We start from the raw sequence: 5154 nt of genomic DNA on the forward strand, positions 1-5154 counted from the left end.
AGTCATCAACAATCACCAACCAATGTTTCTTCGCACCAAGACTTGCATGAGTAACGGGACCAAAGAGATCCACATGAAGGAGCTCCAAGATCCTCTTAGAAGAGATGATAGTCTTGCTTAGATGCGGAGAGTCATGCATTTTGCCTTCAACACAAGCCCTACAAACACGATCTTTGGCGAAAGACACATTTTCCATTAGTCCCACAATATGGTTCCCCTTGTGAAGACTTTGCAAAGTTCTCATGTTGACATGGGCTAGGCGGCGATGCCACAACCAACCCACATCCGCCTTTCCGAATAGGCACATCGCACTTGTCGTGGTGGTCCCCGAAAATTCCACCACATACAAGTTGTGTTCGTGATACCCAACGAAAGCGACTTTTAGAGTCTTGCTCCACAAGAGGACCACAATATCATTATCAATAAAGACGGCGAAACCCATCTTGCCAAGGGCGGAAACGGAAAGCAAATTGTAACCAAGGGTTTTGACAAGCATGACATCCACAAGAGTAATGTTGTGTGCAACCACAACCTTGCCAAAACCCAATACCTCGGATGTAGAATTATCGCCAAAGGAGACGGTGATATCATTTATGTTAGGCCTCAACTCCTTGACGAGGTTCTTGCCGCCGGTCATATGACTTGTACATCCACTATCAAGTACCCATTTTGACCCTCCGGCGACATAGTCCTACATGAGATCAATTCTTGGATTTAGGTACCCATTTCACAATGGGTCCTCTTTTGTTAGCAACAAGGGTCTTTGGGACCCAAATAGACCAAGCAACATAACCATCATATGGGCCAACATATTTAGCATAAACATCACCATAATAATCTTTAAATAAAACATAGTGAGGGTTAGCAATTCCCGCGTCATCATCATTTATGGTTTTGCCCTTGGAGGCTTTCACCATTAGTGATGGCTTTCTTCTTCTCTTGTGCGGGCTTGGCCTTTTGCTTGTTTGCCTTCTTTTCCTTGGCATTATAACCAAGGCCCTCCTTCCCATTGTTTGATCTTTTCTTACTCAAAAGATCATCCAAAGAAAGTTTACTTTGGGGAGAGGAGGCCTTAGCAAGTTCATCCTTCAACCTAGCATTTTCCTCAATAATATTTGCATGATCACATGAAGGAGTAGAGGTGCTAGGTATGTCATATGAAGCGAGCCTAATTTGAAGTTGCTCATAAGACTTGGAGAGGAGAGAGTATTCACTCTTCAAGGCTTTGTGTGCCTTGTCTAGATCATCTAGATCTCTCACAAGTTTCTCATGATCAACACCAAATTTGGCCTTTTCCTTTGAAAGCACTTTAGTCTTAGCTCTAGCAAGATCTCTAGCTTTAGTGAGCTTGTTAATTTTATCTTGAGGATCTCCAAGATTTTCTAACCTCTCTTCAAGAGAAGCTATGGTTTCTTTGCTTTCCTCAAGGGCATTTCTAAGAGCATGTAGTTCAAGAGCATCTTCTCTCTCTATTTGGCATTTTTTCTCAAGAGTACCATTTAGTTGAGCCATACGAACCATGAGATTTGAAACATGCTTTTTAGTATTACCTTGTAGGTTAAGAATGAAATCATCAAACTCTAGCATTTCTTGTTTCACTTTTAGACTAGCAAGATCAACCCCTAAATCACTTGAAATGATAGGCATAGAGGGGTTAGGAGATGATACCTCGGAGGATTTAGCCATGAGGCAACTTTCTTCCTCCACATGAATGACCTTATTGGGGGATTCACTTGGTGATGAAGAGTTAGTGGAGAGGGAGGCAAGAGCGACCAATCCATTAGAGGTTGCATCTTCTTCATCATCAACATCATCATCTCCGGAGGAATATTCTTCTTGAGTTGATAGCACAATAGATGTGTCCAAGGAGGACCGTGCCATGAAGCAATGTGCATTCTTGATGTGAGGATTCTCATTGGGAGATTCAAAGAGAGATGAAGAGGGAATGTTGGTGGCGACAATGGCGGCCACTTACTTTGAGCTTTCTTCATCTTTCATCACTAGAGCTTTCAACTTCATCGGAAGAATATTCTTCCCTAGTCACTAGCACAATTTTTGAGGGCCTCTTGCCCTTCTTGGTCTTGTTGTTGTAGAATTTCTTCTTAGGGGCTTTTGAATATTTGCCCTTTGAATCTTTGCTCTTGTCCTTGGGAATGAGTCTTCCACCATGAGTTTCCCTATTCTCATAGGGGCACTCGGCAATGAAATGGCGCTTGTCATTACAATTGTAGCAAGATCTTGTCCTTGGGCCCGAACTTGTGGTCCCCCTTGAGTTGTTTCTCTTGATGTTGTCTTCCTTGGCCTTGGATGGGTCAACCCAAAAGGAGTTGGCATGGAATGCGATGTGTTCATGGTAGTGGTGTTCCAAGTCTTCCGGATAGGACATACTCCAAGATGCCCTATAAGATTCTTGAGGAAACACTTCATCAACGGAGTTGACCGCCAAGGCAAGGTTGGACCCTTTTGTCATCCCAAGAGCTCGATTGCGAGAATCATGAGAGTTTTGCTCAAGCACCTTGAGAGCTTGCATCTCGTGCACGACTTGTTGAGAAGTGAGAGAGGAATAGCATTCCCTCCCGACAAGAGTCTTGACATCAATGGGTACAAACGGCATCATGCATTCAATGTACTTCTCCTTGATCCAAGAGTCATTGATGTGGGTGGCACCAATAAGCCGAAGGCATCGACAACGGTGAGAAGTCTTCCATACATGACTTCATGATCTTCATCCGGTAGCCTCATGAAACCTTCGGCTTTATTCTTAAGAGCATTATACTTGTTCCTCCTCGTGCTCTCACTTCCAATGCAACTAGCGGCCAAACCATCCCAAGCTTCCTTGGCGGTGGTGTAGTTCCGAACACGATGCAAGTCCTTTGTCCCCACACTAGTTTGAATCATGTGCAAGGAGGTGTTGTTGAGTTGACTATCAACCGCTTCTCTTCTAGTCAACTTGTCGGGGTTGTATGGCTTGAAGCCTTCCAAGATGATTCTCCAAAGTTCATTGGAGGCACTGCAAACATGAGAGCGAAACTCAAATTGCCAAGTATCGAAATTCTCAAAGGAAAACTTAGGTGGGTCGCCCCGAATGTTCAAATGGGGATGGGGAACCGGTATATCGGGAGATAGAAAAGGTGGAGGTACTCGATTGTAGCTCTCACCTCCACTAGTTTCCCTAGGAGATGCAATGGGAGATTTGATAGTGTTTAAGTTATCACCTTCCACGGGTTTGGTAGAGGAGGGTAATGCCGAAGCATCTCCCTCTTCCAACGCACCCGTGTCCTTTACCTCTACGATGGGAGCCTTGGGGAGGACCGGAGTCAAAAGCTCGGCAATCATCTTTTTCATGCTTTCCATTTGGGCTTCCATGGAGGACTTCAACGAATTGAAGTCTTCCATGGAGACCGTCTTGGCGGCCGCTTCCGAAGACTCCTCGTTCGGCATACTCTTAGGCGGTTAAGCCTGAAATAAGAGCCGAGGCTCTGATACCAATTGAAAGGATCGTATGCCGCACCTAGAGGGGGGTGAATAGGTGCTAATCAATTTTTAGTTCTTTTTCAATTTAGGCTTGACACAAAGGTAAATTCTCTAGATATGCAACTAAGTGAATTTACCTATATGACAAGATAAGCAACTAAGCAAGATATAGCTACACAATATAAGAGATAGAATAGGATAGAGGTAACCGAGAGTGGAGCACGCGATGACACGGAGATGATTCCCGTAGTTCCCTTCCTTTGCAAGAAGGTACGTCTACGTTTGGAGGAGTGTGGTTGCTACGAAAGCCAAACCAACAGCCACGAAGGCTTCACTCAGATCTCATGTGAGCAACGCCACTAAGGCCTAGCCCACTTCCACTAAGGGATTTCCTCGAGGCGGAAACCGGGCCTTTACAAGGTTCTTGGGGCACACATCCACAACTGAATTGGAGGCTCCCAAATCTGTAACAATACAACAATCAACAACAACACATCAACACAAATTAACTAGGGAACCAAATAGGAACACTAGCAAGAGATCCCTCAAACAAATGAGGGGGAAATGAAAAACACTTCGGTGAGGATGTAGATCGGTGTCTTCTCCTTCGAATCTCCAAAGATCAAGAGCTTTGGTTGGGGGAGGAAGGAGATCTTGCAAATCTTGTGTTTCTTGAGGTGGCTCTAATGGAGGTGAAGCTTGGCAGATTTCTTGTGCAATGATTGAGCAAAGGGGAAGGAAGAAGAAGAGGGGTATAAATACCCCTCCCCAAAATCCAGCCGTTGGGGCTTCCGGGGGGCCGGATAATCCGGCCTATAGGCCGGATAATCCGCTCCCCCCCCCCTCCCGGATAATCCGGCCTCAGGTACAAAACCGGGACAATGTCCGGCCAAATATCCGGCCTCTATCCAGACAAGCTTTTCTTCAGGTCCTTAGCCATTTTCGAGGGGGCCGGATATTTCCGAAATGTCCGGCCCGGATAATCCGGCCTTGGGACAAAACCGGGACAATATCCGGGCAAATGTCCGGCCCCTATCCAGAAGTGTACTGAGCTGCAATTCCTCAAGTCCTTAGCCGAAAAACTGGGGGCCGGATATTTTGGAAATATCCGGCCCGGATTATCCGGCCTGATGAACTTTTTGCTGTTTCTTTTGACAGCACTGACCACATCCAACACACATACAAATGTATCTATATAATCCCTGTACCACTTAAATAAACATTAGTGTATCACATACATTGACATCAAACACTCAAAACATAATATGAGAGATGTTCTTTCAGTGGCCCTTTGAGGTAGGGTTGCGGCTCGTCATGGCTTGGGTGGCAGTGTTGTGCCGTTGGACGGTGGCTCTGTCGGCTCGGTCAATGCGTCCACGTTGGGGCGGTCGGACTTTATGCCGGGGCGGCGGCCCCGGTTGAGTTGGTGTGATGCCCGTGGTCTGCGGCCGTTTACCCTGTGCAGCTTGGGTTGCGGGTGGATGGTTCGTGCGGCGTTGCAGCTCGAGAGCGAGCGGTGTTACGTCGGGGCGGCGGCCCCGGAAGGTGGTGGTGGTCTTGGTGGACGCGCAAGACGCGACGGAGCAGCGGTATGTTGGAGCGGCGGCTCCGAATGTTCGTCTTCCTGACAGTGTTGAGGTTCGTCTTCTTCAGCTAGGTTGGAGTGTCCCGTGTCTGCTC

This window comes from Lolium rigidum, chromosome 3, assembly GCF_022539505.1.
Source record: "Lolium rigidum isolate FL_2022 chromosome 3, APGP_CSIRO_Lrig_0.1, whole genome shotgun sequence".
Classification (NCBI taxonomy): Eukaryota; Viridiplantae; Streptophyta; class Magnoliopsida; order Poales; family Poaceae; genus Lolium; species Lolium rigidum.